The 13,248-nt window shown below is 37.8% G+C and overlaps 1 protein-coding gene across 4 annotated transcripts in view; it reads right to left on the reverse strand.

The window, feature by feature from the left end:
- The window catches only part of daam1a (dishevelled associated activator of morphogenesis 1a), a 53,381-nt gene that overhangs the window by 39,170 nt on the left and 963 nt on the right, over window positions 1-13,248 (reverse strand). For 2 of the 4 annotated variants that reach the window (XM_079853400.1, XM_079853398.1), the window contains exon 1: window positions 1,859-2,205. The exons of the other annotated variants lie outside the window; for them this stretch is intronic. The gene's annotated coding sequence lies outside the window, so the exon portion shown is untranslated. Of the gene's footprint in view, window positions 1-1,858; window positions 2,206-13,248 lie in introns of those variants that run through there. 4 annotated transcript variants of the gene reach the window in all.

The following is a 13,248-nucleotide window of genomic DNA, read 5'->3' on the forward strand; positions in this document are numbered from 1 at the left end:
TGTTTGTGATTCGACAGGCCGTATTATATGTGCTAATCCCGTGGCTTCAATACTGGGGATTGCGGTCAAACTGAGTATATAATGAGTTTCCTCAAGCTCAACTGTGATTGGACAAGCAAATACCAAATAGCACATGCTCCTGATACTGGTCATTCATTAATATTAGAGGGTCATCAACAAAAGCACAGTCCAAATGTCACCATGGTGAAAATCACAATGTAAAATGTAGGTTCCATTTGTTTTCACATTGATGCCATATAAGGACCATTTCAGTGAACAGTTCTAATAAGAACTATTTCTTTCTTAGCCATTTTTATAATTCTTTAAAAAAATCCTCTTCCACTATAAAGAAACTTTTTGTGCCAATAATGAACTTTTATTTTTAAGAGTGTAGTGTAGTGAACATGTACATACACAAACACACAGATGTCCAAATTCGGACCCTCCTCCAACAAAAACAGATCAGTACACAATGGACAAACATAATCAAAAAGGACAGTAACATTTTAGATAAATAAATCATCAATAGGCAGGCTGTTTACGTATAGCTGATTAAGCATTATGTCACTTGGCACACCCACAGGAAAAATGCACACCAGTCTCATTCCATTCAAAATAGTTCCTCAGGTGAGGTCAAAACTAGTACGCCTGCTTCACCTGAGTCACTTATCTATGAGCACGGGACTAAAACGACACACACCAATTCATCTGGGGCAGGTTGCACTGTGTGTAAGTTACAACTTAGCCTAATTTTGACGAAAAATGGAAACCAAGTTACAACTTACGAACTACTAAGTATTTTTGCATTAATATCGTCAATACAAACCCGTCCTAAACGGCGCGCCAATGTGTGCATCGGTCCGTGTTGTGCATGTTAAATAAAATCATGATAAATGTCATTTCTTTTTTTGTATCAGTATTTATTTACTGATACTTATTCATTTCAAATACAGTTCCTGAATGTTATTTATGTTACATATAAAAATACAGATTATTATCATATGTTACATATAAAAATACAGATTATTATCATGATTAAGTAGTATCATATTTAAACACCAAGTTCTGGCATGAAACTCTAGATGGTGCAGGCTGATAGGTCGTTATCTACATAGCGCAGCTGATTGGCTGCTGTTGCATCAGCAGCCAATGAGCTGCAGCTCAACATTCAAGTACTGGTAGTGTTGCTGTTAGCAGTCTGCAGCACGCTTTCAGAAAGCCTCCACCTTCCCCAGCTCCACCTGTATAGATCTGCTACAGTGGTTAATTCATGTATGTTACTAATGCAGCAGCAATGTCTGTGAAAGTACTGGCAGTAGCAAATCTATTCCGCCAAGACCAAATACATTAACATTGCCACATCCATTACCATGCCAATCTCTCTGAGAGTTGTCATGACAGAAACCTATTTTTACTGTTAGCAAAAGAAGTTAGAATGAAGGAAACTTCTGCTCACGTATTTGAAGGCTGCTACTGGATCATTGAAGGTAAATCTACGCATTACTTTACAAAGAGCTTACGACCTACTAGCAACGTTATGCTTTTGGTGCAACTGAATAAAGTACTGAGTAAGTTACAATCTAGCTAGTAGTTACTAAGCCTATAGTGTGGACTTTTATGTTCCAATTTAAGTGAGAAATTACAAATGGATGGTGGTGCAACCCTAGCCTGGGGCCAAAGGGTAAGTATGCATAAAGCTTATCTATCTACAGTGATCCATGTATCGTCACATGGCAACCCACACAACAAACTCTAACTGAGCTACACTAGCTGAGAAATACAGAAACAAACACCCTAAAACGTCAATGTTAAAGTGACTTCACAAGTGATTTCTCTAAATCAAAGGCAGCATGCTCACCTCACAGAAAGGCACATCAAGAGAACATTGTCGCGTGAAATCCAGGCAGCGAGAGCTGTGTTGATCTCAGCCCTGAATGCTGCGGTGTGGGAAGCATGCAGACCGCAGCGGCTCATACATCTCTCACCATTAAATCAGAGAACTGGTCCTGAAATAGGCTAGCTGATGAAACTCCCTCTACTCCACAAGATCAACACACAAAAAAAGCACTCTTCGAAACAGCACAGCCTCCACTGGATTTACAGTAAGCAGTCTGAATATTATAATATCTGACTACAACTGTAAGCTTGAGCTCAGAGTCTGAATAAGTGCTCCGTCCACACAGTCAGACAGATGTTCCCGGTCTAACTGAGACCGCCCTCTTCCTGTAGGCTATTCCACACCTCCTTTCTGCACTGCCCAGTGGGAGAGCTGACAAGTGTAAAGTGAAAAAGAGTGAGATCTAAGATGAATACAGTGAATACAAACAAGGAGAAAAAAACATGAATTATAGAGAACCAATTACTCCATTGTGTGTGCTAGGCAGTGTTGATTATTATTACCTAAAACGGTTTAAAAATTTGAAATAAAGCTGAAATTAAATACTAGATGAACTTTTTAACTTAAAATAAACTAACGAAAAAGTTTATGTTGAAGTACTAAATTTACTAAAACTAAAATAAAAATAAATGACAGATAATTAAAAAAAAGACAAAAAGCACAAATTAAAAAATAAAATATATAAAAATAAAAGCTATTTCAAAATATAAATAAAAAAATACTAGGCTATATATATACTAAAATTACACTGTAGCTAAGGCAACTGTCACGATTACTGAACTGTTAATGTGACGGACATGAAATAAGACCTCAAATCATGAGGTTTACTGAGGAGTTGTGCTATTATTTTTCTAAGCAAGACTTAGGATTTTCAATTAGAGGCCATAAAAATAACAAAACAATACCATTAACATTAATATCTTAAAGACTAGGGGGCTCTTTAAGACTCAGGCTAATAGACAACCACCTTAGAAACCACACAGCAACACACTAACATTGTGACGGCAAGTTTTAGCGTGAACAAGCGTTGCACGTTTTCTTTGGAAAACAAAAAAATTGAGAACGGTTTAAACCCTTTATAAACATATTAAACTGGTTTACACTGCCAACAATGTACTCATCCTCACAAATAAAGATGTTTTCGTTACTAGCTTTCCCTTCATGCCTACAAATAAAGCCTGCTTTTGTTAAAGTGGGTTCAGTGAAGATAGTAAACAAGTTAAAGCAGATTATGCACAGAATTGTGAATGCCTTCTGTCTATTAACTCCAGTTTACAAACCTTTAGCTTAGAAACACAGCTGGAGAGGACGATTAAAAAGCCGAACATCTGTCACAGAACATCTTTACTGCGATGTTAGTGATTATTTCCATTTTTTGGTTCTGTAGCAAAGCACTACCCAGCTTTCAGGCACTTCATGCAAATCCTATCTGGTGGAATACATACTTCTGGAAATACTGTTTGCATAGTTACATAGTCTATGAATAAATCTTAAAACGTTTTTGTTAGTAATAGTTTCAAAAACATGTTCAATTCAACATTGCACGGCATCTGCAACTATATGATTAAATTGTGGAAACTGGAAAGTAAGCGTTCAATACCAATGGAGCCAGACCTGGATGAGAATTTGCTGTTGATATTGGTTGTTGACATTGTCTAACACTGACCAGTTGGTTAACATTGACCAGCTGAAAAGGAGAGTTGTTTCAAAGACCGAACAAGTTACAACATATTTATGTTGACTTAAAGAGTTGTCTGACACTCAGACAGCAGACATCTGATCACATTATGAACACTGATTGATCATTCAGTTTGCATCAGACCATATCACTCCAGCAACTGATTAATCACTAATTCACGTCACTCCATTGATCTCCATCAACCAATCAGCTGTGCTCTTGTACAGACACAAAAACACGTACACAGTGTCTGGTAGCCTTACTTGAGCAATCTGCTTCAGATATGAAATGCCATTATTTTCCCAGAATACCACTTGGAAGCAATAATGAAAGCTTTGGTTTCCAAGCGCAGATCAAATTTCCTCTGTTTAAAGGACACGAACCAGAGTGCATCTGGCTCTTTCCTCTCCTGTGCTGAGCACAGGTCACAGAGGTCAGGTTAGGGTCATCGTCAGGAAGTGTGGGTACTGCTAATGGGGATGCATGTCTGTCAACAGCAATTATTGATCATGAACTTTGCTCCTTTGCATCAGTTGAGTGAACACATATACATTCACTTCACTGCATCAGCACAACAACAGCTACCATCTGAGGTCCGAGATATGCCAATTTTGTTAACATGATGATCTTTTTAGAATAGAATAGAATATCTAACTGCCATATCTTGGTTATATATTGAAATATTTATCCCAACTACAATTACATTTCCTGATGGAAACAGCTTGCTTGCAAGGCAACAAAAAAATAGTTAAAGTTTTTTGGGTAAGTTCAGATTTTAGCTTTGGTTGAAATTTGTGAATCAGTTGTGAATCAACACATTATTGTTTTGTGCCTTCGCAGTGTAAATGACATTCAGTATACAAATAAATGTAAGAGAGACGCATTGCAATACAGAAAGCAATATTACAATGACATCATTGTTATGCGTAGCCTAACATTTTGATTAAAAAATATCAGGTGGGGGAAAAATATTTAATATTTAAATAATGATTGGTTGTTGGAGATCAATGGAGTGACGTGAATTAGTGATTAATCAGTCGCTGGAGTGATATGGTCTGATGCAAACTGAATGATCAATCAGTGTTTATAATGTGATCAGATGTCTGCTGTCTGAGGGGCTGTTTACACGACACCATTTTCAACTAAAAACGTAAAACTTTTTATGCGTTTTGGCCGTTCATTTACACGACAACGGCATTTTGGGTGCCTGAAAACGCGAACTTTTGAAAACGGATTTCAAAAGTGCAAGTTTTTAAAAACAGTCTCCGTGTAAACAACAAAAACGCAAATCTCTGAAGACGATGACGTCACGCACATGCGTATTACGTGTTCAGTCTATAGTGTTTCATCGCCATCTAATGGCCTGGCACCAGAATACAGGGTTTTCAGTCGTTTTTGCGGATCCGTGTGAAAGGGGATCGTTTTGACAATGATGTCGTCTGTACTAGGGCTGAACGATATTCTGTTTTAACATCGACATCACGATGTGCGAATGAGCGATAGTCACATCGCCGGAACATGCGATGTGAAGGGTAGTAGCACCCATGGTGTATTGAGAGAACGGTAGCACCAGGGTAGCACACAGTAAACACGAGTTTGTTGTATGGCTTTTTGCTGGGGTGACTTGCACGTTCCGCGTGCTTGCACAGTGATTGGTTCGCTGTGCCGCAGCTCACCGCGCTCACAGCCAACATTCACTGGCATCCTATAGCTAAAAATGGGCGACGAAGAGGAAGATCCGCCGCAAAAAAAAAAAAGATTTCGTACCAAAAAGAAAGTCAAAATCAGCTATTTGGGACTATTTCGTCTACAAAAAGGAGGATGTTGACCAAAAAGAGGTACTTTGCTGGAGTGTTATAAAGTTGTGGATGGTTGTCTTTTTTTTAAAGTATTTTATTTTTCGTGTTCGCATTTATGAGGAAAAAACAATGTTACGTGACAGTTCTCCATTACGGACGCGACCGTTATGAAAGCAGCACTAAAAGACTGCTTTAAAACTTTCACAGAGACCTCAAACAGAAAGCACAAATCCTTTCTTTAAAGCGAATTTTGTATTGTATTAATTGTATCTTAATTTTAATCACTGTTTCATTATCCAATTTCCTGGATTAAATAAATAAAAAGTAAATATAGCAGACATAATCACGACACGGAGGTGCCAGCGCCTGAATCCATGAACCGAAACTCAGATTAAAAGGTAGCCTACTCGCCTCACACACCTAAAAAAAATATATAAATATATCTATCTACAGAAATCTCTACTTTTAAACAGAACCATTCAAAATAAAATAATGTAATCCGTATGAAAAGTGCATTTCTCTCCCACGCGATCACTACTGCGAAGATGAAGATCATATTAATACAAATTGTATACATTAATACATTAATACATAAATACATTAATTGTATCTTAATTATATTAAGATACAATTAATACAAAACGAAATTCGCTTTAAAGAAAGGATTTGTGCTTTCTGTTTGAGGTCTCTGTGAAAGTTTTAAATAAGATCGTCAACTTCATCTTTACAGAAAACACTTGTTTATTAATAAACAATTAAAATGTCTCATTGTAATATTTTACATATTCATAATCATTACTTTTGCTGGTTCTTTGTGACAGCTTTTAAGTGCCGTTTACATGAACGCGTCACTGCATCAGCACCGAAAACATAGAGACACAGAGAGAGAGAGAGAGAGAGAATAAGATTTTTTGACAGAAATATTTTTTTCGAATTCTGACATATATGTTCTAATTTTGGAATAAAATATTAAGTGGCCTTTTTGTCACTTGTAATGCAGCTTGCTTAGTGAAATTATTAATATCATGGAATGGTAGGCTAATTATTGACTTTAGCCTGGATTGATGGCACGCAATATCGCGATATATATCGTTGGGGAAAAAATATCGCAATGTAATTTTTTTTCCAATATCGTGCAGCCCTAGTCTGTACGCGGAAAATTCAAAGGAAAAACTTCTCCGTTTTAAGTATATCGTAGTGTCAGACAACTCTTTAAGTCAACATAAATATGTTGTAACTTGTTCAGTCTCTGAAACAACTTTCCTTTTCAGCTGGTCAATGTTAACCAACTGGTCAGTGTTAGACCATGTCAACAACCAATATCGACAGCAAATTCTCATCCAGGTCTGGCACCATTCTGGTATTGAACGCTTACTTTTCACAATTTAATCAATCCAGTTTAACACAAAAATGTCATTACAGATGTAAAATTATTTGATTTTTGCAATGCAAAAATACAAAAAAAACAAAAAACTTACATGAGATTTTTAAATTGCTAGGTTTTATAAAGATGTTTACATGCTCGCCTTGCGAGTGCTGTAATTTCACTATATTTTTATTGCCATATGTGCATCAAATCTTTATGCATGGCTAAATAATAAAATAAAATAAAATAAAATATAATACAATACAATACATTTAAATAAAATAAAACATTGACTGCTCCCATAAAGTGTAGAAATGCATTTTTGTTTAATGATGCCAATTCCACAGAAAATACATTACTTTTGCACTTTCAGTTACTGATGACTAAATTAAAATCACTGATGAGCAGTTATTGTGTAGATTTCACGTTGGAAGAAAGATGTCAGCCAAGTCTTTTTTTTTTTATCAAAGGCAAACAGCAGGGAACTTCCATCGCTTACAGCCTAGTCCATTACAGCACCAGCTTTTAATTACGCCTCAACATATCTGAACACCCGTCTGTGAAACGAGGAAACGATTTCAAAATTTTACTTTGTTTCTTCAATCAGTACAGCACAAAATGCAAATCATTTATTCAGATACAAACGCAAGTATGGGAGAAAGAACGTGATCTGATTCTTCAGGTTGTAAGGTGTGTCTCGAGTAAACAGATATATTCAGAACATACAGCCGAATCCTCTCTGAGGGATTTCTCACACCCTTAGACTGTCAGGTAAAGAGACGGGTGTGGGAAGTAGGTGTAACTGATGACAGGATGTGCATCATGTAGACCCATGGGCCTATGGGAAAGTGTTTATAGCATGACCACACACTATCTGCAGAGGGCTATTCCACCACCCAGCACTGACCTTCACCCGGATTATCCCAGAACAATCTGCTCTTTTCAAAATACCATAACAGAGTGAAGAAATTGAGACTTTCCCTTTGGCCAAAATCCTCTTACGATGGAATGGACAAAAACCTGGCTCTAATAAATCAGAACTGGATGCATAGAAAAAGTACGGGGTTACAAAAGGCCAGCAGAAATCACTCATTTCATTTACACAAGAGTCGTATAAACACAGCAACACACCCACTCGTTACACAGCAAAAAAGCCTCTTTTGTGGCCATAAAAGAGGGGAAATCCTGTTTCTTCAAGTCACTGTCCAAACAAAGCAAAATTGTAATAGTAAAATGTGCCAGAAAGATCTTGAAAACACAGCAGTCAGTCCAAATCGGGGAACAGTGTCCTCCTTTCCTCTTTATTTGATAGGAACCAAATCTAATCCACAGCAGTTCAAAACAATCTGAGCTTTCTGTTCGAATAAATCCCACCCCTTTACATTAAAAAGTCTATGTCTAATGTTTAACGGAAAAAAACGGTCAATGTTTTGGGTCCATGAAAGAATTTTTTTCCCCCATTAAAGGTGTGTCATACACAGGTGGATGAATTCAAGGTGTGACGACTCAGAGACTCGCCCTTAAGAAACAACCTGTGATTGAATTGCACTTAAACATATAGCTGCATCTGACAGCCAGTGTCGACAAGCACCAATTAACCATCAAGTCTGACAGCTAGTGGTAGCTAACATGGAAATAATTAAGTCCGAGACATGACCTAGCATTCCCTAACCCGACCGCAACTATTATCGGCCTCATTAAATATAGCAGAAAGTGAATAAATAGTTCGTTTTTTTCAGAAATAGTTCTGGCAAGACTGGTGGCACAAACAGTCTTGCTTTTGCCCGTAGTCTAGGGGATGAAGCTGAGAGCTCTGTGGCCTTTCTTCCACGCCGCAGGATAAATGTAGTCAGTTTTCCCCACCATTATTGCTCTAATGTGCGCCCGAAGGGCTTCTAGTCGTTGCCAAACCAGAAGCATACTGGTTCACCCTGGTAACAAAAAGGGCAATAAAATTCCCCCCGAGAATCACATTGCCACTGGCTACTGTTTGGAAACACCCTACCGCATGTGCCGGCAACAATTCAGAGCCAATTAGAGACCTTCAGACTTGATTGCATTTTCAGCCTCAGCGGTCTTGTTGGGAACTTGCATTTCCACTTAAGTTAAACCCACATTTGCACACATTTCATGGCCCACTGAAATGTTTAGTTAACGCTGGCAGGTCGCAGGCATTCCGTTCTGCAATGCTAGCTAGTGCCCTCAGCTCTTGAATACAATGACCTCCAAAACATCTTTGTTTCAATCCCCAAGCGTATTAATTGTCGGCCTGTCTTCCTGGTGCAAGTAGAGTTCAAGGCTACGCCATTTCTGCCGCCTCTGTATGTAAATTATATGAGCCTCTGATGTGGATTCAATGGACAATGGCTGCTGTCCACCACCTTCTCCATCTGGTGAATCCATCATTTAAAACCCAATCCATGCAGAAGCACTGTCACGCCATGTGACACCATGTGTCACTGAGGATAGGGGGTTTCAATCTGGAGAAAAAACTAAAACTAAAATAAAATAAAAACTCTTACTTTCGGCTTATCAAAACGAGTTACAAAAGAAAAGGAAGAGAAAAATAAAATAAAAATATCTCTCACTTTCAGCTGCTTCCACAGAAGATAAAAAATCCAAAATAAAATAAAATAAAATAAAATAAATGGTATCAATGGGCCTTTATACATATATACGTCCGTCTGAAGGGGATCATCTGAGGGTTTGTGGCATCAACAAGTTTGAAAACCCCCTGGCTTAGAATAAAAATTAATGTTGAATGATTAATTGGTTGCAAACGCTAAATGCTTTGAATGTTTTCATGGCTTGGCTTGGATTGTATAAAATAATGAGATATTACATGCCTTGAAAACGCATACAGCATATGTTCCACACCTGTCCCGCGTAAACATTAGATCGACTCTTGCAATTTTTACCTCATTTGGAAATGGCTTTGGATTTTGTTTATCTAAACTGGCACGTTTCCACCCACTGTCAAGCGTAAAATCTAGATACTGTATCTGGGAATACTTATACAGCAAGAAGCCTTCATGAATACCAGTCAAACACAATTGCACTATCAAAGTAGAATGGTGTTAACTAAAGGTGATGATACACAGGGCAACTTTCTGAGCAATGTTGCTGGGCAATGTTGCCGTCAGGCAACCAGATGAGACACAGGGACCACGACCAATCTAAATTATCCAGATAGAAATGTATTGCCCATTTTCAATGGGAAAGTGCCCAAGCAACAATCGCTCGGCAACATTGCTCAAAAAGTTGCCCTGTGTATCATCACCTTAAGAGGAGTAAAGAAGCAAACCTTTAGCTGATCTCCCTTAAGGAATGCCACTTGGGCTCTTGCGTCAGTTATGTGTTGCAACAGGATGCCATGGGCTGTGGCAATGATGGATTCTACAGAAACCTGTAGAAGGACAGATCAGCTCAATGGTAGCTCAGATCAGCTCAATGGTTTTTGTGTCCCCTGCCCATGCTAAGAGCCTCCTACATTTGGGTGGTTAGAGGTGCAGTGCTTTTTGGAGCACTGGGGTGCCAAGCAAGACCGTAATATGAATAACATGAGATCAGAGCATTGTCCGAGCTTTATCCAGGAGAGAATGGCAAATTTAAACAGCTACACTGGGCTTTTGTTCCACTACACTGGACAGAGCTGGGATAGGCCTCCCAGAACACCTCCTTTATCCGAGGCACACAAACCCTGAGGCACATCAACACACACACACACACACACTCACACGACTCCTTCTGCAGGCTTGTGCAGTGCAGTACAATTCAAATACAACCTGATGAAGAAGAGGCTGGTACCATCAAAGCATGCCACCATTGAGAAAAAAAAAAAAAACAGATCAAAAGAGAAAGTGAATGGTAGTACCTCTCGCTCCTTATTGAGTTTAATACAGTTCAAGGTTTTGCACCGTATGCACCTAAGCAGAAAACGGACTGCTTCTTATTTTAATCCTATTTTTGAAAAGACCTGTATAAGATGCCACACTTACTGTTTACTGGTCAACCATATTCAATACACTTTCTAAAGTGTGTTAAGTACAACAGAAGTCATGTGCTGAATTTGTTATGTTTGGTGACTCAAAGACATTAAACATTATTGCCTCTGCATCCTTTTTGGCTAAATTTTTGGTTTTATTACATTGGAAATCTGCAAACCCGCCTAAAGCATCACATTGGCTTTAGGATTTGATGTTATACCTACACTTGGAAAAGATTAAATATTCAATTAGAGGTTCTCGGAAATTGTCTTATGTCTGGTAAACCGTATTTCTCTGCCATAAATACGTCCTGTGGAGTAATGGGATTTATATTGTTATTGTTACTTGCACTTTTTCACACACCTCTCTATATGCTAATCTTGTTTTGTTTGATCCTTAGGTACCATTACAAATGTCAAAATGTGTTTATGTTGTTCATTACAGTGAAGTGACACTGTTTTGATTGTGGTATCCAACTACTCTTTGCCTTATTATCATTTTTTGACATTGTCATTATTTAACTATTGCATAATTTTTATTTTATTTTCTTGTATTATTATTACTATTATTATTTTCATTATCTTTTGTACTATAACTAACTATAATAAATTATTTGTTGTATAAAGAAAATGATACCATTGCATTTTTTCCTTTGTGACATTGACAATTAAGCCCAATTTCTTTATTCATTTAATTAATAAATTAATTAACATAGTGTAATCATTGTATTGCAAAAAATGTAATTAGAAAATTGAACATCATGGATATATTCAATTATAATATACATATTATATTATATTTAAAAAAATATTTTTTGCCAGGTTTTGCAGGTCACAATGCAAACAGTGGTCCTAAAAATAAGATATATTTTCTTTAAATAAAATAAATTTTTCCTTTGATTTTGAGGTGAAATATGACCCGACAGTATGTTTTCGACAGATTTATCATTCTGTCTTTTAAAGTTATCTACAGATGTGAACTAAGAATGTCAAATGTCAAGAATGCCATCCCTCACAGTGCTTTAAAGACATCTCTGTGGCCATGGATACAGCAGAAAGCTTTGACTGTTGTCTTTAAACTTGAAACTAGATTACAATTTCTCTATCTTATCAAAGAAACACGAGAATGTGATTACGAGACATGAATATCCAAACCAACTTGTCCTTCTCTTACTTTCAATTCAGTATGCACACTTGCACAGCAAAAGTAAACCAGCTCCAAATCCCACAAAAGCACACATATTACACATCTTTCTATTTGCAACATATTGCATCATACATTACGTATTCAAGAGACACAGAAACTACACATAACACTTAAAACCTAAAAAAAACTACTTAACCAGATTAGCTCAGAGGAAGAGCCCACAGGAGGGTGGAGTCTTTCGTCTGGTATCGGTTGCACTCTGAAAGAAGTCCCAGTATCATATCTTGGCACTATTTTGACATTCTCTAGCCCTGAGATAGTGAAGATGTCTCAATGTGACCCCACCTCTGTAATTAAAGACATCTCCCACACGTCTAATGTCAGCATCTCTACCAACCTCCCCAATTAGGCCAAAACAAACTCTCGTTGCTGTGCACGACCATGAACAAGCACACACACCCTTCACATAAACCATCAACCCTCTCCCCCCCCCCCCAAAAAAGACAAAGTGCCGGGACTGCAGGCAGGAATTCTGGGCCCTGCTGGAGGGATTTGGCTTATCGCCCAGCACGTTAAGTACTATAGATGTGACTAAACGAGAGACGCTGAACACTGCACGGTGCAACAAATTAATAAGGTCAGACGGCCCTGGATGAGCAGTCGCGGATGTAAAGGAATGTGGCAATGATTTTCGATGTGAACGAACCTGCATTACATCCATGAGCGAGCAGCAATTTCGGTCGCATCAGACTCTTTGCTTTAATGCTTACATTGTCACTGCAAGTCTGTGCTTGTGAGCTTGATCACAGAAGAACGCTATAACTGCTTGCTATTGCAATAATTCAAAATGCTGAGGTGGATCGCGTGCAGACATAATCATTCCACTTTGCGTCAAAGTAACGACAAAGGAGAAAATAATAGTCCCAGGCATTATTTTATTCATCCTCCAAACAATCAGAAAACAGACCACACACACAGCAGCCTATCAGTCCCCAAGATCTTTTTGGTACTGCATGTAATGCGAAAGACCCTTGACAAGCAGTCTTTGCCAGTTTGTGAAGGACATATTGAAGGGATGTAGTAAGCTACTGGCAGGTGGAATCAGGGAGAGGACAAAAAATGTGGTTATGATCAATATTATCAATAAGTTTAGATGCATAGGCTACATCTACTAAATGTTAATTTTGTCTAGCACACAAACATATTACATGACCTCAAATCTAACAGACTAAAATGCCTCAAAAAACTCAGTTTTCATAGATCGGATCTTATTGAAAAAAACAGCCTAATTTTTGACCTTATACAAGTCACAACAACATATCAAAGCTTATACAGGAAAAACTACAACAAATGTGCTAAAAACCAATGTATAGCCT

This window comes from Squalius cephalus (genome assembly GCF_949319135.1).
Source record: "Squalius cephalus genome assembly, chromosome: 20".
NCBI classification, from domain to species: domain Eukaryota; kingdom Metazoa; phylum Chordata; class Actinopteri; order Cypriniformes; family Leuciscidae; genus Squalius; species Squalius cephalus.